General features: G+C 41.0%; 1 protein-coding gene across 4 annotated transcripts in view; it reads left to right on the top strand.

The window, feature by feature from the left end:
- Window positions 1-24,169, top strand: part of ETV6 (ETS variant transcription factor 6) — a 126,830-nt gene that overhangs the window by 62,903 nt on the left and 39,758 nt on the right. The window lies entirely within an intron of this gene.

Genomic DNA, 24,169 nt, shown 5'->3' with positions numbered 1-24,169 from the left:
GACAGGCAAAGCCAAACTCCTCATAGTCTTTAATAATTTTCATCTTTTTTTTCTAATGCTTCTCTTTTAATTTTTTTTCTTGACAGGTTGCAAGCAGTGTCTAACTAAGCAAGGAGTATTGACAATAGGTTTACTTTTTCAATTATCTTTCAAAGCTTCTTAGAAATAGTTTGGAAAACTCTCTGAAATCCACAAACTAGAATTTGAAAAGGAAAATTTTGTCCTTTTTACAGAATGTCTTTTCAGTTCAGCAGTCTCAAAACCATAATCACTTCCACTTCCCTTGACTCTTTTGCACATGTCAGAGATTCAGCTCTGCCTAGCTAGACTAATGTGACCATAACTGTCTGGGCTAAATGTTTTTGAGGATGGGCAGTTACCTTTTTTGAAGCAGGTGAAGGGATGTGCTCTCTCTGTTCACACTGACACTAAGATTGCTTATACCTGTGAAAAACTGAGAGGTAATTTTTCTTAGGGAAATTTCCTTTCTAAGGAAGTTAGTCATATGAAATAACTATTATTTTTAAATCCAGTATGAGTTGAGGGAGTGCCCTGATTACACATTTCCTGGAAAAGGCCATTGGTGACGTAACACTGACTAATGAAAATCACCAGTTAGAAGTAGCTCTTTTCTATTAACTATTTGAAAAGGAAAGCATGTTTTGAAAGCAGATGTCATTGACATTACCTGGCTGGAAAACACTAAACTTTTCTGATATAACAAAATAAGTAAAACCAAAGCCTGATTGTTGTTGTTTGCCATTAATGAGGGTGTGCAGCTTAATGCCACAACCTAAAATTCAGAGAGGAAAAAGAAAAGCACAAAGGAGGCACAACAAGCACGACAGTAGATGAGTTGGATTTGCCATGAAAATCAGGATCATGGTTTATCTACTGGTGAGCAGCAACCTGCAGAGAGCTCTGTCCAGGGGTTAAGGGTGGAGTTTTCACACATATAAGAAATTCTGTCAGAAAAAGGAAAAGCTGTAGGAGAGAACTTCTGTATTTCATCGCTGCTAATTCAGGTTTTTCTAGTATGTGTTAAGCTAGTGTCCAGGAAATCTGGGAGCAGATGAGCCAGAACTTCTAAATGCCATTTTAGCTGTTATGTCTAAGACTCTGGGAATTGTGTTGCTTATGCTCAGAAGAGCATGACTTGTGACTGCAATTTGTTCAACTTAAAATGACCTCCAAGCCTTACTGGAAGTCAACTTAAATCCCCCTCCCCCCAAAAAAAAATTAAATACCAGAAAAGCATAAAAATATGCCCATCCTACTAATACCATAAGAGATTTTTTAGTTTCAAAATTGTCCTGCAACATTTTGTTTTGAGTTTAACCCCAACAACATTAACATGAAAGAATTATGCAAACAAGGAAATTTCCATGGGCTGAATTGCACAATTTCAAGAAACAATCTTAGTTATTAAATAAACATGAGCACTGATGCATTAGCATTGAAGGGCTGTGCATTCTCTGTAGCTGTCGGAACTGAGAGAATAAATACACCTTTCTTATTCCCTGTTCATTGACTTAACACACAGGAGGGTATGAATAGTACCTAGCTAAGTGTGTGTGCAGTGCCAAACCACAGGGTTTGTTGGGAGGGCTGCTGCCTGAGAATTACCATTCAGTCAAAGAAGTATCACTAAGGGAAGATACTCACAATGCTGCTATTGGTGCTAAAGCTGTGCAGTGAAAGTCTGAAGTGTTTCCTAGTGCTTTAAAGATTTTCCTCTGTCCTTCATAGGATCAATCCTGTATGGCCTGTGACAGCAGCTACTCTGGGATATAGTAAGAATATCCAACTACACCACAAATATTTCTGTGAAAGATGCAATGCAGGCACCAGCCCAGCAATGATGTACATTTCAGCTTTCAGCAACATGCTGTGCTTAAATAAGATTATACTCTTACCTAGAAACCTTAAGCCCACCAGAGTACACCCTAGGTACTCTTTCATAAATGAACTACTAGGCTGTATTGTTTTACTGGTGTTTCCACTCTGTAAATTCACCTCAGGCCCTGTTATGCCTGTAAGGGCAGAATACCTTTTTTGTCTTTCAGTGCTGTAGCTTCCATTATTACAAGGGTGCTTGGCTATTGTAGGGATGAGTCTTACAGAAATTAAGATAATTAAGTGATTAAGGTAAGTAAAAATCCAGTACCAACCTCCACGGTAGGACTCACAGCTGGTCTGTGAGTCCTGCCATAAACCTCTGTGTTTGCATGGGTGAAAACTAAAACCAGTAATGGCCATGGGCATATTGATCTGGGCTATGTCAGATGTGTAGCTGTTGAAAGAGTGGGATTCCAGAAGAACCATTCAGCAGGATTAATGGCTGGAGCAGTCTGAGGAGCTGATGGTTTTAAACAGAATTAGTGTAGAGAAGATTCACTTTGGGGATGCTTTCTGAAGGATGATCCTCTAGAGCCCCAGCCTGCTCGATGGTTTTAGGGGAAGATATTTGGATTTACCCTCAGCAGTGCATGGGAGAAACAGCCAAATTCTCAGGAGGCTCAGTAACAAGTTTTGCTTGTGAACTTTAAAACATTTAAGTAGAATAAGGTACTTGGTAAATTTTAAAACACCCAGACAAGAGTGAGGCACTCTGCAGAGTTCAACTCAGCAAACTCATCCAGTCTTGAGCCAGTCAACCATTCTTCAGTCTCCTACAGATCCACTTAGGGGTCTCTTCTAAAACTGGTGGCCTTAAAACCCTGTGTGCTGCTCATGCAAATCTGCAGTTCTCGGTGGAGTTTTCCAAGTCAAGGATGAGAGTGCCTAAGATGTGTGCAAAACCTGAAATTTATTGACTTTCCTATGGTTATAACTTGTGTCCCATGGGTATAACCCTGTGTCCCATGCAGACTGAAGGCATGTGTGTTTGTGGAAGGGATTAGAGTTCAGACTGAGATGATGTGAGAAGAGGAGAGAGAGTTGATATGAGCAAAAGGATTTTATGAGGAGTTAGGGAATTTACAGAGGTGCTTTCTGTGAAACCAAGAGTGGAGGGTACACAAGAGACCTTTGGTCTGCTCTGTGAAAAAGGAAAAACAGGGATCCAGACATACGCTACCTGCACTGGGATAGAAAACTGGCATATTTGGCATCATGTGACTTGCAAATGTGTGCAAAACACCTTATTCCAGCAGAAGTAGTTGATTTTTCTGAAGGCTTAGTCAATGAATATAAATGCTGAGACTCCTCAGCAGAATGATGGATGTGGTTTCTTTATCTGACTGTCAGACAGAGAGTTTATGTGTCATTCTTCACTTACATGAGTTTGCCCAAGGCTTGCATTATTGGTAAAGAACTGTCCCATTTGCTGTATTTAATGATCTACAGGTTATCAAGCCTTCTGCAATCTTTTACTGGCTGTGACAATTTATTGCATGATGCTCCTTACTTTTCCTACTTAGAAGAAGGTCCTTTGCAAGGATAAACACATCAATTTCTAGAAAATATGTTTAAATCCACCAGTGAAAGGTGCTTATTTCCATTATTTCAGGGGTTTAAGCAATAATTCTGTCTGAAGAGGATGGAAGAATAGGGAAAATGGGTCAAAAGGCATTGACAGAAGTTTATCTAACAGGCTTGCCTTTAAAAACTGTTTGAGGAAGAGTGACTGAATGCAGCAACAGGCCTTTGCCCTGAGCAATGCTGAGAAAAGCTGGAGCCCCATAATGCCTTATCCCAGCACATCTGCATTTCTGAAGTCAGCACTGGATGTGTGGAAAGTCTGTAGCACACAACAGTAACTCGGAAGAACACAGAGAATGAACAAAACATGAGCTGGAGACGTGGTTCTTCATTTGTAGTTATCAGGACTTTGAATGTGTTGTTTACACCTTAATTCTGGAAAAGATTTCTGTTGCTACTAGTCTGAGCAAAACTGGTTGGCATGGTTTTTCACTTCCAGTGGTTGAATGCATGTGCTGGGAACTTCAGAAAGAGTAGCTCTGACATTGTTTCCTCTGTAGGATTTTGCTGTGTGTTCCTCTTCAAGCACATAGAAACGACTGCAGATTTTTGATGATGTTTCCTGTAGTATGAGAGGCAATGTAACCTTAATTCATTTTAAGAGGCACTGATTTGACAGTTTAATGCAAAGGGGGTTTTGATCTTCCTGATGTCATTTCAGAAGGATCTGCAGCAGTGCAAAACTTGTGTAAAAGGAAAAGAGAATTAAGCTTCAGTATTTGAGATCAGTGCTGATATTTATTTACCTATGTCTTATTTTAAAGGCCTTGGCACATATTACACTTATCTAGCAAAAGAGAAGTACTTCACATTAGTGGTGTTTCACTGACTTGGGTGGTTTCTGTCAGTCATAGATTTTTATTTACTTTCCAGGTAAATATAAAGATGACTACTAACTATGTAAATATGTAGAGGTACCTATTAAAAGACAGTAGCTGTCTTTGAAAAAACATGCTCCTTGGCAGTGCCACAGAGGTGTCAGCAGCTCTATTGGGGTGAGTTAGGAAAGACTTAATGTTGTTGCTAGTTGAGAGCAGTCTGATTATTTTAAGTGAGACTCAACAAAATTAGTGCAGCAATGCATTAAAATTTTCAGTTTAAATAAGCAATTTTAAGTGGAGGGCATAAGCTCCTCATAGTCCAGGTATATTTGAGAGCTTTAGAAAACAAAGAAACAGTGTTGCTGGGGTTGGTTCAGAGTTAGCATTTCCAGTCAGTTCTTTCACATGTTGCTCTCTGGTGTTCTTAACGTTAAAGAAAATTGTGAAGTTCAGTCTATTACTTGTGTGGCTGTGACCAGATTCTTGTTCTACACCAGATTCTGCTTTATCACATTCCATGCTTGTGGTGAGAGAAACAAGCTACTGAAACAGGAGTCTTTGCAGAGATAATAAAGAAGACAGATGAGGGAATCCTAGGCTGCACTAGGGAAATTGTTCCAGTGAGGTGATCCATGTCCTCTGACTCTCAGCCTCTCATGCAGCCACAGACAGAGACATTGAACAACTTCAGCTATGTAAGGTCTGGTTGTGGTACATAAATCTGCTCCAACAACTTTCTTCCCTCTCTTCCCATATCCTCAAACGTACCAGAATTCAAATGTTTTCAAGATGGGGCTCATTATGTCTTTTATCTCCTGTTTGTTGTGTTTTGGGTTTTTTAAACTTTTTTTAATTCTGTCCTTGTTGATATAGTCTTTCTTCACACATCTTCACTTCTCCAAAACACAAGTATGAAAACCATGTAGCATCCATTAAACACCCACTAAACATTAATTTTTATTTCAGTCACAGAATAGACTGAGGGGGAAAATGGATGAAAACAGGCCAGTGAAAAGGGAGGACAGGCTGGATCAAGGGAACTTGAAGAGTTTTGCTTTGAGTCTAAATCAAGCCTGCAGTGATTGTGCTTGGTAGTGATTCAGTGGTTTCTGCTAAGTGAATGGATGTTGTCTCTCCTGTCTTTGAAGAACTGTCCATGCACATCCATCCCCTATCATTAAGCAAACTCCAGATGTATCTGTGAGCTCAGGTGTATCTGCCAGGCATGGAGGAGAGCAAAACAGGTTCTCAAAGCTCAAAATGACCTTTGTGTCTCAGGGTTACCCCAGGGCTAAAGCAAAGTCATGTACAGTGGCTCTTCTCTAGTCTACATAGTAGAGACTTTGTTGGTGGCTGGTGTTTTCTGCTTTCCCAAGCACTAACTTCCCTACTGATACTGGAAAGTGATAGAGAAAGCTTAACTGGATGGTACAGCATCAGAAGGGGGAGGGAAGCCAAGAAAAATCCATTTGTCAACTGAACAAATTAAAAAACTAGAAAACTCAGCATTTTGTCAGTCACTTCACCCCCCGGCATTTCCTTCACAGTTAGGACTTTAATCATCAGTAAAACAATAATAACAAAACATGTACAAAGATTCCAACCATCAGCTATTATAATTCGCTTGAACGCAGCACGACGCTCTTCAGCAAATAACCATTAAGAGATTAAGTCTCTTTTATGAATAAATTGTTTGGTATGCTGAAGGCAATGTGTTGGACATATTTTCACAGGTTTAAGGAGTGCAAGACCTTGACAACATGCTAATTGTCTGTACCTGGCATAGAGGCAATATGAAAGCCTTGGTAGTATTCTGTGCCTTTGACCAAAGTATCATTCACTGGGGATTGTTTATTAATGTTATTAATGTAGGTTTGACTGCTGACAAATGTAAGTGTATCTATTATCATAATGCTTTCACACCAAGATCCTGAAATACCATTTTTGCTGAGAGACTTTCAAAACTTTTAAAGTTATTAATGTTTTTAATAACCATTGTCCATTTTGGAGAAAGGAAAATGAAGGCTCCAGTTTCACCAAATACAGCAAACCAGGGTCATGTAATACCCCTGCTGAAAATGCCAGTCCTGCCCTTCTGCTGCTATGGCTGATATTCTCACATGCACGCTGGCTACTGGCAAAATTTCTTTTCCTGTTGCTCAAATATTCAGACTGAGAAATTCCTCTGGGTTAAAACTAATGTTGGGAGAAAATAGTCAGGTTTTGGTTCTTTTACCTGGCTAATTTCCTTGATCTGAGTGTTTATACAGCTATTTGAACACTAAGAAGTTTCAGGGGAGCTGTGTGAAAACTGGAGATGGGAGTAGGTAGGACTAATTTATTGTGACAGTGTAACTTTAATGTGACCTAAGTGCTCATGGAACTCCGGCCTGAGGTACAGGTAAATAGCCTTTTGAAGTGCTTGTTCACAACACTCTTGGGGGCTTCCCCAAGCCAGCTTTACTCTGGTTAAGCTAACATGCACAGGGTCCCAGTCAAACTCAGTCTTGTGGTTCTGCATCTGAGTTCCAGCCAGGCTGCCTGGCCCACAGAGGCCACAGGTGGGACCAATAGTGCAAGATGCAGAATCCAGTAATCCTCCTCTGTGTTCTCCAAAGCAGTGAAAAGACATTCCCCACAGCCTGACAGTAGTACTTAATTGGTTATGGTGGTTTTTTCCTTTTGCTTTTATAATGGCTGATTTATGGGCATGAAGCCTCTACTCCTCAAATGTAAGAGCAGCCAGGGAAAAAAAAAGGACATGGAAGCAATTTTTCCTGAAGTTTGTTTCCTGGCAAGGCACAGTTTTCAGCTTTTAAAAGATGTATGAGGCAGAGAGAAGTCCTGTAAACATGTTCACATGTGCCAAGGCTCCTTCAGCTTTTGTCTGAATGTCTCCCAGAACACACTGACTGTGGTTCATTGTCCTCTCATAGGAATTTGGTATTAAATTGTAAATTCCAAATACACATAAGACAGAGAGAAAACAAGAGGCTGTATCATGTCTCTTACAAAAACCCTGAGCCTTCATTATTTCCTCTCCCTTGTTTCTGAAATACTTTTAATCTGAAAGTCATGAAAGCTGTGATCATCCCAAGGAAAATTAGAATAAACACAACTGGACAAGGTCCCTTGAGGAGTGTTTCAATCACCTGCTGCTGTGCTCCTGCAAAAGCCTTCCACTTTATCTCTGCAGCTGAAAGGGTATCGCTCAGAAAAATGAGACTTCACCTTTTTAGAAGACTGATAGGAATCAAAAGAAGTCAGGTGGTAATAAACTCTGTATCAGTGATTTGCTTTACGATTTCATAGTCCAATATCTGCTTTTAAAATTTTTTTTAAGTGTACTGTAGGAAAACCACTGCTACATTGCTTTATTCAGGGAAGCTCCTTGTTTCATTGCATTATAAAAATATTGGTTGGTGCATGTATGAGTGGGTTTTGCATGTGCAGGGGCATGGTTAACTTTGAACTTTGAGACACTTATGTTTTGACTTTTGCTGATGACATAATGTGAATATTGTCACGTCCCTCTGAGGTGGATGCAGACGCAGATACCAAACAGCTGGATCGCACTGGGGATGTCCTCTGCAACTTCTCAAAGGAAGCTCACCCAAAATTCAGGAGTTCATATTCTTGGTGCTGCTCATCTCTTTAAAGTCAAACTCATCCAAGCTTCTGCCACATAAATGAGGGGCGTTATGGCTTTTAACCTAGCAAAATGCAGTTATGAACAGAGAAGGAAAAAACTGTAGTATTTTCCTCCTATCAGCTCTGCTTCCTGGTGCTTTCCTTAGGAGGCACATTTTGGAGGTTGCAGGGTGTGATCTCCTAGGATTTACTGGGCTCCCCTCTCAGCTTCTTGCAATGTGACTGCTGCTCACAGCTCTAAGCACACTTCATTGTCTCAATTTCTGTTCTGTCTTTCAACTCAGGGGCTGTGCTGGGAAATACTTAGAGTTGTTAATCTTATGCTTTGACTGTTAGGACTTCGTTCTAAGCACGAGGTTTGTTTTCTCTGAAACAGGAACGAGGTGCTAAATGAGGTCACCACATCAATAATTCTTCTTGCTTATTGATTATCTGTCACGTGCATTTATCAACAGCTGATAAATAAGTGAGAAGGACTTTGTTGTGATGTAGATCACAGCAGGTCTCAGAGTCAGTCAGCCCATTTTAGTCTGAGATCAGATATGCACCTAATGCATCCATGTTTTTAGTTCACACCTGTGTGTGCTGATGGAATTCATGAGGTCATTCAGTGTGTGTGTGTCTACATCTGCTTTGTCAGCTGCTGGTGATTTGCAGAAATTTGTTCCTGTTTTAGAAGATGGATCTTGATCAAATAACCAGTTGTCGTCCTGGCTACCTGATGTATTTTTTCTTTATACTATGTACTACCCCTTCTTTAAAAACTACAGTAATCCTGTGCTACTTTGCACTAGATTTCTCTTTCTTTGTATTTACTTGCAGATGGGTGTGTTTTAGCATGTGTGTTTGAATTTCAGTGCTTTTATGTCTCACTGTCTGAGAATGGGAGAGGAAGATGGGGAACTGCCAATGAGGAAATAGTGTCTGAAAGCTAGAAGAATGGAAATAATGAGAAGTCAGGCACATTTTTAGGAAGGTGTAATGGGGAAAATTAAAATCCCAATACAAATCTAAATGTTCCTAAAAATCTTGGAATCCTAAGTGGAAACGAACCCCGGGTACTTGCATATGTACAAACAGTCTGTGTATAAAATTCCAAGTTCTTTATGGATTGTACAATGCCCACAGCAGATTTTTCAAACTGTGTAAGGGTAATGACTTTTACTGGACAGGGTGTAACATTGGCACTTTCAACATAACAAATTATCTGGTCCAGAGAGCAAACCATTCCAGGAAATGGTGCAATTGTATACTCAAAGTATAATAAATAGATCGCTAAAGCTTTTGTGGCATTTTTAGATGTTCAGAAGAAAAGTAAGTACTGAACTCACTGTAAGTGTCCAACTGGCAGTCCTTTGTGTCACAGCCCAGTCTGTACTGTAGGACAGCTCTCTGTTAGGCTGCCTTCCTTGGAAGTGGGAGACATCTATTGTAGTACCTGCTGGATTAACTCTGGCACTTCTGCTTACTGCCGTGGATTGGCTGTTTGAGGAGCAAGCTTCAGCCATCCCCCTGATGTGGGAAGTTTGCTGAAGTCTGGGTGCTGTGCTCATACCTGCATAGTCCATCACTCCATTCCTGGTGACTTCCTAACAAAGCTTTCTCTCACAGCAAGGTTAGCTCTGAAGTATTTTCATTGCTTTGGGAATTTTTTTGTTTCTCTTTTTGCAAACAACTCCTCTAAAGCAAAAAAATTGAATTCTTAGTGATCTGTTTTCCTTAAAAACTAAAGGAAAAGCTTTGCCTCTGAACCTGCAGGTTTGAATTTTTGGTTGACCTGATCTAATGTAGGATATAATGTTTCTGATGATGGCATAGAAATATATCATTTTTTCTGCCTTAGTCTCCCAGATAGGCCAGTTCTGCAATGCATTAGGCAGAGCCTTGCCAGCAGGTAAAGAGAGGGGCTACGTTTCCTCTGCTCAGCCCTGGGAGTCTGTACCTGCAGTGCTTTGCCCAGTCCTGGTCTCCCAGTACAGGTAAGAAATGGACATACTGCAGGAAGTTCAGTGAAGAGCCATGAAGTTTATTAAGGGAGTGGAGCATCTAACATAAAGGCGAGGCTGTGAGAACTACAGCTATTTACCCTCAAGAAGAGAGTTCTTGGGTGTGTTTTGTCAGTATGTATGAATATTTGATGGAAAAAATGAAGACAGAGATAATGGGCCCAAACTAAATACAAAATACTCCATTTAGACTGAAAAAACCTCTTCTAGTGGGAGCATGGTCAAACACTGCAACAGGCTACCCAGAATGGTTCTGGAGTCCCTGTCTGTGGAGATACTCAAAACCCAAGTGGATGTGGCCCAGAGCAGCCTGCTGTGGTTGACCCGGTTTTGATCAGGAGTTGGAGTTGGGGGATGCCTTAAGATGCCTTCCAGCCTCATTTTTTCTGTGCTGTGTGCAGGCTGATGAACCCCAGGAAAAGCCTATAGGAAGGAATGTGAGGCTACTGTTGTTGTTCTCCTTAGTCTGCTGCCAGGATAAAATAAGCCTAGCAAAAGGGGCTGGTGTAGGGAGGAGAGCACTGAAGGGAGTTTCAGAACAGTTTGGAATCATAAGCATTCACTAAATTATTTGCAAAACCTCATTTACAGGATATCATCTATTTCCCTTTATTTTCACTGAAGTTCATTCAAAAATTCTGTCTTTTATTTGGGATAGTAAACTCTAACTCTACTCTCAAGTAGTGTCTAATTAGAACTTAAATGGTAGTGAGTTGCATTTACAGAGAGATTTAGGATCACAGAATAATTCATGTAATGTCTCTACTCAACCTCCTGCTAAAAGTAGGGTCAGCTCTGAGACCAAACTTCCTTGGTGCCTTGTCAGGTTGGGTCTTTTAAACCTCCAAAGATAGAGATTGCACATCTCTAGGCAGCCTGTCCCAGCACTTGACTGTCCTCATAGTGAAAAAGATTTTCCAGTCTGAACCTTTTGCTTTTAGGTTTTTTTTCTTAGGTGAATGAAGGTAAGAAACAGGTGCCTTTTGGGTTTTTCAGGGGTGTATATGCAATCTAGATCTCTTATTCTCTTGAGCACTTCTAGGAGTTCCCCTATGCCCTTAATTTTTATTTTAAAGCATGGAAGGGCATCTGAAAATCTTATCCGATGTCTCCTGGGGTTCATAGCTTGAAGAAACTTGCAAGATTGAAACTGAATTCTCTTCCCTTTCTAAAATAATAACTTTCTTGTGCTTATGAGGAATGATTTAGGATTGGGAAAGTCCTTGATTTGCAGGAGAGTGTATCTGGTGAAATACAACCAAAGCCTTTCTTTTTAAGCATTTCTTTCTCTTAACTTTGCTGATAATGATTAGAGCTAGGGCCATCATGACATGAAGTTTGCAAAGAGAGGGAAGCTCCAGAATTTCTTTTACACTGCCTAGCACAATTTTGGAAAACACATCAGTAAAATGTTCTAAAAGGCAAAGAAAAACTTGTGTGTGAAATCTTAAAAAAAACATTGTATCTGTGTATATCAAATGGATTTTATTTCTGAATAATGTCTAAGGTAGCAAACCTCCCAAGTCAACTCCAGTAGCACATTTTTTCACGTGTGACAGAGGTTAATTTGGTCATGCTTGTTACTCTAACCATAGCTGCCTTTTTTTTTCTTCTTTGTGCCAGTGTTTGCTTTTTCTCTGTCCGTTTCTTGTTGTTCCTAAGAACAGATATTTGCCAAAACAAATGTATGTGAGTGATAAAAGCCAAGAGGAATGTCTGTTGGACCACAGGAAATTTCCTGTGCAGGAAGAGATCTTAGGACTTCCTGTGGAACAGAGCATTGTGGGTCTGTTGGCAGAAGTCCCTTTACCACAGCTGCAATTAACCAGAAGAGGGTGGAAAATAGTTGGCACTGCCTTTTGCAGTCACATAGCTCAGAAGAACCTGAACTAGACACATAAAAATCCACAGCATAAGCAAATGGTAAATTAGAGTGGGTTTGCATATCGTTATTCTCAAAACCAAAAGCAAAGAGAATAAGAATGGTGCAGAATTTCAGGTCACCTCCTCTCATACTCTCATGCTTCCTGCCCACCTTACAGACTTACTTGGTGTACATGGTACTATCCTAAAGTGTGATGCTGCTAGACCTCATTCAATGAACTGTGCCCATGGTACCTGTACTTTTTACCCCACTGTACCTTGCAGGATTTATGAGACATCGCTAGTCAGCCTGTACTCTCCAGCAGGGTTTTCCTTCCAGTGGGTACTTCCAGGCAGGTTCAAATGGCCAAACAACCCATGTCCCGCATGTATTAAATCTGTGTGATGCCAGAAACTTGTGCTGATTGCCTGAATTTTACCATGGAAGACCCTTCTTTTTGAGTGATCTTTATTTTTGCTTATAGCAGATGTACATCTCTTTCCCCAGCCCTCTGAAACAACACTTGCAGGGAGCAGAGGACCTGTTTCTGGAAAGAGGAGTGATGAGACAAAAGAGGGAGGGCACAGGATGCTAACATAAAATGCTATAGTAAAAGAGATGGGAAGAGACAAGAGATAATAGGAGGAAATGAGTGTAGTTCAAAGGGCAGAAAGAGTAGGGGACAGAAAGAAAAGGAGCACAGGAGCATAGATTTTATAAAAAGGAAAACTGGCCAGTCTGGAGACAAATATATTTTTTGTAAGAGTGTGTACAGAGCATTATTAGATCCTACACAAGAGGGAATTTGTGATGCAGGGTGTCAAACCCATTAGTAGGTGATGGCAGAGTGAGCTTGATATGGACACTTGGCACGTTATCCTAAACTGCATTTGCAGCTTCCTCTGTAGGAAGAGTTGTGTGCCTTCTGCCTGTAGCAGTCTTTGACCTTGCTGGAGAGTGCCACAGAAAATGCCCCTGAAACGGTGCCCGAGCTGTGGTCTGCCTTCAGTGTGACAGCTGACTCTCTCCAGAGAAGTCATACAGAGCCTGACTGTGACATTTCAACTTCAGCCTTGTGAGCCAGACTTGACCACAGTCTCACTTGGGAATTTCTGAGCCTCTCAGGTAGCGTGGTTCTCCCTACAGAGTTTGGACTGTCACCTGGTGCCCTTGCTGCTTCAGCATTTGGTTTTTTCCTCACAGCTGCATGCATGTTCACTCTTCTTTTGTACCAAGGAACTCTTTGTTTACCTAGTGAGTGCTTCCCCACAGGAAATTTCCTGTGATGGAAAACTCTGGGGAAGCTTCCTGTCAGAGGAGAGGCTGCAGGGGGCAGATAACAGAGACACTGGAGGCCACAAACCGCAGCAGCTGAGGAAGCGCCGTCACCTGGCGCTTTCTGCCGAGGGAGCCTGGGCGGCAGGAAGAGCCAACCACTGTCTTGAGTGATCTGGGCTGATAGGGCAGGGGAACTACTCACTGCAAAACCCACAGCTGCCCTTGGCTGCTGAAGCCTTCACTGAGGCTGGGCACTGTAACTTGGTGGTGTTGAACCCAGATCTCTGGAAGCTGTGGAAGAATTTTTATCATGGAGGGCTCCCCATGGGACAGTCAGCTCACTTCTTGGGCTCTGAAGAATGCCCTGTTGTTCAGTGTCTCATTGTGAGCTGGGTGCCAGGCATAGCTCTGAAGCTTGCAAGCAGTTGAGGAAAAAAAGCCATTGCTTGATGGGAGAACAGCACATTTTGATAATGTTGCCTATCTCCTGTCAGTTATTTTCCTAAAGAGAGAAGGTTCCCTCTTTAGGTACTGTTATAGTTTCTGAGCCCATGGCTGACCTGAAAGTCTCTAGAGAACCACTTTGTATCACTTACTGTGATTTTGTCTTACATTGGTGCAAAAAGGATGGTCTGGCTGTCAAATAACTTACTGTGAGTGGCACTCTAGGCTCCATCAGAACCTCGTGTCATTTTGTGCTGGACAATACTAGAGCTTGGTGAGCTCTAGGAACTCTGGCTTGCGACTGCTACAGTGTTTAATCAGTCCAGAGTGGACACTGCAAAATTGTTTTGAGGAAAGCCAGAGAGCTCTCCATAGGCATGTAATCTCAATGGTCATGATGTTGCCTCTTCAGTTAGGTAGGACCTTAGGCAACAGTAAGACAAAGTACCTGGAAAGGACTTTCATCCTTCCACAGTTCTTGCCTTTTAGCCTTGTGGTGCCTCAGATTGCTCCTATTTAATGTTGGGATGGTAGTGCTTCTTCCTGCCCCTGTTGACCTCTCCTCTGTCAAACTCAATATAGGACTTAAGAGTTGTCAGTCTGTCAGCCCAGCGATGTACCAGCCCCATAAATCATAGTTTGAGCTTCCCTCTCACCAATTTGCTCTCTGCAGAGTCCCTTTCAACTCTTCAATTTTTTCCCTACCATACCTCAGCATTCCATGCTGTCTCCTGAAGTCATCTGTACCACACAATGCTTTTTCAATTCCTCACACAAAGTTACTGGATCCTGGTAACATTCTTTAAGCCTCCTTGTTGGTAGTACTCATCTCCATTCGTGTTCTGTTGCCTAAATATTGCCTACACAGTGAGGTTTGTTGTCTGCATGTTATTCTTCTGTAGCTTGATTTATCCTAGGCACATATGACAATACTTTGCCAAAAGATGCAAAATCTTTCAGACATTTTTACCTTAATGTTCCTGTTTTTCTTCAGAGCTCAGCCTCTTGAATCTGTGAAGGCATTTGCTTCTTTGCTTTTCTATGTCTTCTTTTAAATATTGAGGTTAAGAGCAAATTAAATGGGACTGTGAAGTCCTGAAGGAACTTCTTTAGGTCCACTCCCCCTAGACTAGGAAAAGCAGGTATTTTAAGCTTTTAGTTTTTGATACAGTATAATTTTGGTACAGCCTTCATTCAGCCAGCAGTGTCTGTTGTGGTTTGATTAACAGACTTGACTCAGAAATGTGTGCAGCCTGGCCAGCTGGTCCAGCCGTTGGCTTGGTGACATTGGCCAGCTGGGCTGTCATTTCTTGGCTAAAAGGAGACCTCAGATTGCAAGTGCTGCTTCTCAGCTATGCAGCGGACAGGAGTGAGGCACTGCTGGATCTCAGGTCTCCTGGGAAAGAAGCAAACAAACAGCTACAGAGTTATATGCAGTCATCAGTCCCTATATTTTGTAACCTGCCACGGATCGAAGGTATCTGGGAAAAATTGCAGGCTCATTCTCTTTGGTGAGTGGTTGATCCCCTTGTTTTTCAGGTTGCCAGTATAAAAACTTGGGTTTGATAGGTTTTCTGCTTTTTACCTGTTGTGGCTGCTCATTTCTTTGCTAGGACAGAGACCAATGTATTAATGTTGAACTCTCAAAATGTCCAGTGCCCCAAGACCTGGAACAGACTTGAAGAAAGAGTCTCTCCTGTACCCTCAGTACTCCTCTGCTGGGCCATGTGGACTGGAAAGAAGTCTGCCTGTGCACAGACAGCAGTGAGAAGAGCTCAAATTTGGAGTGGGGCAGAAGGAAGAGCCCACAATTGCCCACTGGCACAGCTAGAATTCGAGAGAGGGATGTGAAGTTGAGCTAGGAGGATGGATTTCTTAATCTTGCTTTCCTTCTGCTGTCATATACACCTGCTGCTGCACAACTTGCTGGAAAAATGAGCCAGAGTACGGCAGGCTGTCTGATGCCCTCCTGTAGTGTTGGTTCCTGTAACAAATGACAGGATATTCCTGCTGCTGTTGGTTGTCCCTTTAGCAAGAAGTGGCAGAGGTCTGTAGGTTGGCTGTAAAAGGGCCAACCCTCCTGCTGCTGAACCATGCAGGTTTCATTATGATGCCACCATGGAATTTCTGAGGGGTTTTTTTTTTTCTTTTTCACCACTACTCATACTTTAAAAACAAGGGAAAAAATTACACTCAATGTATTTATTCTGCATTATAGCTTCTAAGGTTTTAAAGGTGAAGAAATGTCAGAATTAACATTGCCTGTGAATATCTTAATCCTCCAATTATATGAGCCTTGCAAATGCATCAACACATGCAGGGTCTTGCAAGGTGTGGCCTTTGGGGCTGCATGGATAACTTCATTAAATACTGATAAAGAGGAAAGGGGGTGAACCTTAGTAGAGCAGATAATAGCAGGAGAAATCACTGTATTGTTCATTTTAAAAAATGTCATTTTGTTTTAATAATTTGTAATGCTAATAATACACTAGGAAATCTGTGATATAGTGTGTAAACATAAGAAAGTATTGGGAAAATTCAAGTTCACTACAGATTGGCTTTTAAATATTTTCACTGAAGTGAAACAGCTCAAGGCTGCAAAGAAATGATCCAACTGGCAGATTAATAAACTGAGAATTCACACCCTTAATTTGTAAATATAAATAGTAAAGTTCAGAAATGAAGTCATTAATAGACCTTATCTGTCAATAAACTTTCTTGACATTAATTTTTAATACTATAAAAGTAGTGTCTTTAAAACAAATTCTTCCTAAAAGAGGTAAATGATGTAAAATTTTTACTGTTTTTCTAAAATATTCTAAATTGAAATAAAGAGCTTTTAGAACTGGCTATCAAACTGGCTCTTGTAGCAGTTATGGAAATTTTTGCTTACCCCAAAATCTTTCTAACTCCAAAACTCAGAGTAGACCATAAAGTGTTACCAAACCAAATAGAGAGCTGGCATCTTGACTGCAATTGGAATGCAAATAGTTGGATTAATGCCAGCCTTGGAATATTGCAGATTTCTTTCATTTTATTTTTTCAATGTGTCTGATTTTGTACATTCAAACAAACTTTGGTGGAGTTTCACCATTCTCCCGAGTATTGTAAACTCTGGGTTTTCCTTTTTTTCTCAATTGCTGCCTGTGGAGATCAAAATGCTGCCTTCTATAGCAAGATCTATGGTATTACCCATCACTTCTGTTTTGTTCAGATTTCATGAACTAGGAATTTGGGAAAAATACCTATAAATGACATCCTCTTAACAGCTCTGCATGGAGATTACAATCCAAGGAAACTCTCTGGACAAAAATAGTATTTCTCTCCTGTTTGTGCATTGCCAAGCACACTGAGGTCCTGGTTTATGATTGCAACCGAGACACTACAATTATACAAAGTAATAATGCAGGCCTGCTGAATTAAATGATGAGGATCATTTGATTTCAATTAGGATTAGCATCTCCTGGCCCTTCACATGGACCAGGGCATTACAGATGGAGCTGCTGTAGGTAGGGAAATAACTGTGTTCTGTCTTTCTGTCCAAACAGGGCACAAAGCCCACTGGTTTAAAGATACTTGATATTTTTAAGCTGCTATGGAAAGTAAGGCAAGGGTTTGGTTTGTTAGGAAGAACTTCAAAATGCTTTCAAATTTCAGCATGAAATTCCCTTTCCAGAGTGAAAAATTTGGAATTAAGGTGCCACACACAAGCACAAAAATAAAAATGTGTATTTTTAAGAAAGAATTTATCTAAGAGAAGGACAGGTTTTTCAGCCCTTTCTTTTCCTGGATGCCAATTACCCAAGTGAGACACCCTCCTAAAATCACTGGAACTGCTCACAGGAATATGAGTTAAACCATGCAGCTCTCAGTTTCTTGTTTATTACTTAAACGACTTAAATTGATGCAATTTGGTATTCATCTTCCTTTCCACTATTTATGAGGGTTGCTTTGCAATTTTGCATTTATCTCAGTTTTTACAATTCAAGTATGGATATCACTCACACTTTTGTTTAGAACTACTTTTAGTTTGAACAAATGTGAATTATTTATTTTAAAACAAAAGTAATTAGTAGGCATTTTAAAACAGAAAGAGAAACACAGCCATTTTGAATGAATGTGAAAGGAGCCTATACAGAGAAAGCAGAATTCTTTTTGCACTAACAGCACAATTTTCTTTGTTTCATATTGTGTAAGAATAGAGTTACCAAAATGTACAACAGCTTTTTACAAAAAGTGAAAATAAATCAGTAAATGTTTAATAGAATGAATATTTGGATTAGCTAATATAAGGTTTTCCTAGTGCTTCTCTGGCACATGGAGAACTTACAGAGTGGAGAGAGAAAGAAAAAGAAGAGGGAAAAAAAATATATGCAAAGCCAGTTGGGTAGAGTTATGCAGATGACCTTATCAGGGCAAGCAAAAGGCCTCTCCACCTTGCTTGCCAATTCGGAAATAGCAGCTATGGACACACTCAGCTCCCTCTTCCTGAGGAGATGCAGCTTTAGCCTGTGATGTTGGCAACTACACCATGAAAGGAGATTAAAAATTGCCTCCTCTTTTATGTCTTTTTAAGAGGTTGGCAGAGATTTTAAATGAATCCTGGAGAGGGCAAGCACCCTGATGATATCCCAGTACCATTTTTTCAATTTCATATGGGTTCTAGCAAATGAAAGGAGCAAAGAAACCACTAGACTTTGACAGGGTTACAGAATTAGTCCCAGATTTCTCTTGAGGCACTGGAATCCATCCATCCTGACTTCCAATTTGAAGGGAGAAAGCAAGTAACATTACCACTGATTTTCACAGGAGATGCAGACATGCTTTCCAAGTTTGAAGTCCGGTGTTTTCAAAACCTTGAGCAGGCACTAACTGGCCTGTCATTTAACATTCAGCTGAGCTGATTGAATTTGTGGTCAATATGACATACTGGTGAGGTTTGTTCATAGCTAGGGTTGGACTCAGTTGTCAGGAGGCAACCAAATTCAGGAGGGTACAGTCAGATGAAGAGGTCAGCTGAAGTGTTAACTCTGGGTTGGGTGCACATGCTGAGAGTGCATCCAGTGTGTCAATGCTGCTTTTTGATTAGGCTAAAAAGATAAACCATGTATGTAGCATTACTTAATTAAGAGGGGTAAAGACTAAAAAAAAACAGGGGGGAAAACAGTAACAGTGCCATGATTCTTTTTTGTACAATGCATGCTGCTCACTCCTTGTTTTCCTTCTGATAACACCAAAGTATTTATGTGCAAACAAAAGGTTCCTCTTGCTGAGTCAGCCTCCTCCTCCCACCTGATTCCGTCAGCAGAGTTGCAAAAGCATGACTTGTGACAGTGCTAAATGAATAAGGCTGAGGTTGGATTGACAAGAGAAAATCTCCTCTTCACACGGTGTGCACACCTCAGGAGTAGTGGGGGGAAGAGGAAGTCTAGAAAAAAATCAAAAATGGGCATTCCAGAACATTTTCTTAAAAATTAATCACAGTGCTTTCTTTTGAGAATTAATCTTTGAGGGAAGTAGTGTTTCAGGACTTAAATCAACAAATTTGGTCACAGCATGGAAGACAGAATATTGAACAGGACCAATGGCCATTCCAGCAACTTCAAAAGATACAAGAAAGAAATACTGTAATTTATTAAAGAATAAGCTGGCTCACAAATAAACCTTTTCTGAGTTTCCATTGTTGGTTATCCAAACACCTGAAGAACAAGGGTGTAAATCTTTTCTGAAACTTCATCCATGTCCTCAAAAACTCTGCATGGTCTCAAACACAGAAGACTCTGTTTTCATGTACGTTCAGTACTTGGGTCCATATGCTCTGTGTTTATTATCTGCCAGAGAGGTGTGAGACATCTAGTTTGCAGATTTTCTCAGGGCTTCACAGGAAATTTTTGACACTTTGCGTTCCCTAATGTCATTTTGTGTGAAATTGATGAAGAAGGTTTCTCCCACTCCTCAGATTGACAATGTGCCTGTGTCTGCATTTCTGCCCCATGCTGTCAGTGCCAAGCTGATTGACCCGTCGTGGGGGTGGGGGAGGAGGGAATCACATTAGTAAGCAAAGTATTTTAGAAAAGTAGTTTTTCCACTTGAAACTTGTTAAGAAGAAAGAAAAGACCTGGGAATGTCAACTTGCTTTGCACTTACGCGTATCAATGAGCTGAGTAATTTCTGAAATGTAGGAATTACAAAAGCAGGCATGAAGGAAAAAGCTAAGGCAACCTGAAAAGTTAGGTGTTCTTCCTTCAAAATGTAGTTCACTATCCTTTCCTAAGGTTCGTGTTCGCTTCCTGCCTTTCTAATTCTCTAGTCTGTCTTTTTTAAAAATGATGTTCCAAGCTTTGCAAGTTGGTGGTGAGTCAGTCTTCCCAGGAGAGCAAAAACTTGAGATGATTTGAAAGTTACAATACAAAAGAATGAAGCAAAACTGGTTTAGACTTTGTAAACTAAGCAAGTCCTGAAGCACTGGAAAAATAGAAGAGAAATTACTTCATGGAGACACCTGTGTAGCTCTTCTGACTTCAATGTCGTCATGATTGTGTCTGAGTTTTTGTGAGTACAAGTGGTGTGTGAACAGACAGACTTACAAATCTGGATTTCTGCAACAGATAAGATAATTAGACAAATGTCCTTCACAGAGCTGAATGAAGTTTGCTAATATACATGGGAGTACAGCTAAGACAATTTTAATTAGGCTGGTGAAAAAGCATTTCAACTTTGTTTTCTCAATATCCACATAATGAAGTATATGAGGACTCCAGTAGTTTCAGTTGGCTCCTGGGGACATGAGCATTATGCATACCATCATGCTGTCACCTTGCTTGTACACTGAATCTCTTCCCTCTCCTGTCTGCCCATATTGTAATGTCCTCCAGGCAGGTGGTCCTCCTGCTTCCGTGTTTTATGCTCCCTAGCACAACTGTCAGCCATGTAAAGAAGCCATTAGATGTTGTTAAATATTTCCGACAGATGATACAATTTAATTGTCTTTCCCAGTACTTGAGGTCACTAAGTGTCTGTACCAGCACAACAAGATTATGTGGGACGAGGAATTGTGAATTTGGGATGATATCAGTTTTCTATCAGTACTAGGTGTCTGCTGCCTCTCTCACTGCACCTTTACAGTGACAAGAAACCCAAAAAGCATGATGAGGCACAACCTTCTTGTGATTTAGGTCATCCATTTGTTTCCGTTTTCATTCAAAGCTTGATCCTTTACTGGAACTGCATAGGTAAATCATTTGCCTCTATTGACATTGCAGTCATTTTTCCACTCCTGGAAGCAAGCATTTCTCAGTTACATCATCCAGATTAAACTCAAGTGATACAGCAAGCCCGTGCATTATTTTTCAGTGGCATGACATGTTCTGTAACAATACTGGCTGAAGCATTTTCTCAGTTTTCTGTTACCACATCCAGCTGTTATTCTTTTTGCAATTTGCCACCTCCCTTCCAGGTGTGTTGACCTAACTGTTAGTACGATTGTGCTCTTTAATTATTGCTCTTAATCTGTTCAGAAAGCTGATCTGGCAGAAACCAATGTACATATATACATGAATACAGATTGTCTCTCTCATCAAGAACACAGCATAGCTTCTCCACCAAATGCACTGGCACATGAACGTGTGGTGTCCAGAAAACATGACTAAGTCAACATGGTCACTGAATACTACATGTTGTCCAATCTGTCACCTGGGATGAGCTTGTTTGAAGGACACTGTACTTACTGCAGACACCCTAGCACTGAGATAGAGATTATCCCAGACAGGATCTTGCATGCTGTCCCAGTTGATAAAGTTCATTTCTTATTCCTTGTAACAGTATTTTCAAGTGGTTCTTAGTAGATGTTCTAATGCTTCAACTTCGTATGACTCATATAGAAATAATAAATGCAAGCCAGTTTTTTGGGAACCCTAATATGAGAAGTTAGTGGGTATGCTGACTTGCTTCAGAGCAAGAAGGAGTTAAATGCTGGAGAGGAAGCAATTCTCAAGCTGCAGCAAAGATAATCATGATAATTTATCATCTGATAATCAAAGAGCACACACTTAATTTGTTCTCATTATCAATGTATTTCAAGCATAAGTACCTCAGTACAAGAGGCCTTCCTGAGCACAAGTTGCACTGGAAGGTTAAAGGGCCCCATGGAAATGTAATGCAGTTACTTCTCCTGAATGGGTGATGTGTTGTAGTGCAGTTTGGAGTCCATCTCAGTGGCCTCCTTGTCCCCTGAATGTGGAAAAGGACCCCTGGCATTTAGAGCTGTTCTTTGAGGCACTTCACCTTTCTCTAGGACAGCAGAGTCTTCTTGGAGAAATGACTGACAGTTTCTAAGAGCTGTAGGGATTTGGTTCATTAAGGAACCATCAAGAAATGAAGCTAAATCTGGAGGTTTTAATCATGTCAGAACTCCAGTTTGCAGCATCTTGGGAGCGAGAGATGTCTGCAGCATGTTAAGAGTGGGCTTTTACCTCCAAAGATGTGGTTCAGAACTAAGTACACTGTGCAGTGTCCAAAGTTGTAATTTTTGCATTTTCCACCAGCCATTTAATATTTCATGTCACCTGAAGGCAGGTCTTTGAATAAAGCATAGAAGAACTTGTGTACTGGTGTATTGAAGCAGGCTGTCATAGCCCTCCTGCATTAGCGCTTTGCAGAGAATGCCTGCTTGAACAAGACATCCAAAAGCAAAACCAGTTACAGTAAAAATATGACATACTTTTACCACATGCTGGTGGTAATTTTTTTTCTACAGTGATTTTCTTAATGGTTACAGGCAAAGTAAGCCATGGTTCTGGGCTGTACTGCCAAAATCTACTTTTACAGTAGCAGCGCAAGTGCAGCTGCAGCTCAGGAGCTTTGGAGCCCCAGTGCAGAGAAAGCCAATATATGACATCTTGCTGTGAGGGCATAGGCTGTTCTGTAGTGGAGCTGGCCTCACGTTCCCTGGAAACAGCCTGGAAAACATGCTCTTTGTGTGCACACTCCCCCCTCCCCAGCTCTCACAGTCACAGCTGAGTTAGGAAACAAAGTCCCAGCCAAAATTCCTCGAGGGAAAGGGACCCAACTTCTTCAGGATGTGAGCCTCTGAGAACAAAATCTCCCTGTGAGAAAAAGGCAGCTTCTTAATACGGAGGATTATGATGGTGGTGTTTTGTTGATATGTGAAACTGAGATTTCAAAACTTTCCACTTAATTCAGCTGTACAAAAAGGACTTCCTGACCCCTCTCTTACAAAATCGTAGGCTCTCTCTAAATTTGCATCCACTGGAAGATCAAGGTGGCGTAGCTGATGGTAGGGTAAAGTGATCAATTGCTGAAAGGAACTGTCTTAATTTTAGACAGCTGTGTTTATTGCAGCTAGCAACTATTTCTTCAGTTTTTCATATCTTTCAGCAGTGTTGATCACGTACTTAAACCCAGAGCTTCCAGTTCAGTGATCAGCATTACTGCTGCATACTGTAAGCATGGTAATAATCTGAGCACTCTGCTCCACTGTACAGCAATTAGAGAGCAGGTAAAAGACTTAAGTAAAACCATATGTAGGTCAAGACTATCAAGATTAATTTATTTCTGATGACTTTCAAATCTTCAACCCCTCAGCCAGAGATCAAGGCCATATTGTGTTAAAAGAAAGAAACAACACGTATTGACCGTTCATTCTAATATGGGGTTGGGTTGTTTACCTTGAAATTACTGTTGCCAGGATGCATCAAATAATTGGCATGAGAAGTGGGAAGGTAAAATAGGTGTAAAGGATGTAAAGATGCTCTGCATGTGTCCAGTTGTAAGGAGTTCCTGGATTTTATCCCTCAGTGTTAGGCAGGCATCCAGTGCCTTTTTGACTCACATCTATAAAACAGATATAACAATCTAATTTGTCTGCAGTTGAAAGGCACTGTGTAGTGTAAATATGTAAGTGTTACTAAGTATCAGCAGTGGCCATAATTGGTGCAGAAAAAATGTAAAGAATGCTTTTTAGACCTGGAATTTTGTCCTGGATTAAGATTAAATTGGTTTGAAACAATAAAGAGTTGCTGAGAAGAAAATGAAAGTTTTTAAAATCCGTTGACTTCTACTGGCAGAACTGTTTGCTTTTTGGCAGCATTGTCTCTTGAGCTAGCTACCCTGTGACATTGTCAGGGCTCAGCTGCTCTTGTTCAGGATATAGTTTTTGCACATACAAGGAAAAAACCAACAGAAGACATTTCTTTCAGCTCCTTTTGGAAGGGAGCAGTAGGAAAGCAATGTCTGCTCCATGGACAACAGCCAAAAACTGGTAGAGATGAAGTCAGGAGTGGATTAAGACTGTAACTGGGAGCAGATCCAAGCCAGCGTTTCCCCCTCCCCATCCCACTGCCAGCGCTGGTGCTGCGCTGGCTGCTGTGGCTGGAATGCCGTGCTGCAGCAGCCGTGGGAGCTGCGGAGTGGCTGCTGGCAGCCAGGCAGTGTCCTGCTGTCCATGGCTCACTGAGCCCTGCTACACTCTGGCCTTCTCTGAACGTGCTGCCCAGATGGCAAAAGCCAGCCTTCACCCTGCCCTGGAAGGAGAGCTCTTGTCAGGCTTCTAGGAAGGTTTTGCAAACAACATGAAAGGAATCTGGAGCCATCTGTGGAGTTCT

The sequence above is a fragment of the Oenanthe melanoleuca genome, chromosome 1A (genome assembly GCF_029582105.1).
Source record: "Oenanthe melanoleuca isolate GR-GAL-2019-014 chromosome 1A, OMel1.0, whole genome shotgun sequence".
NCBI classification, from domain to species: Eukaryota; Metazoa; Chordata; class Aves; order Passeriformes; family Muscicapidae; genus Oenanthe; species Oenanthe melanoleuca.
The sequence above is the reverse complement of the archived record's forward strand: the minus strand, read 5'-3'. Positions and strand labels throughout refer to the sequence as shown.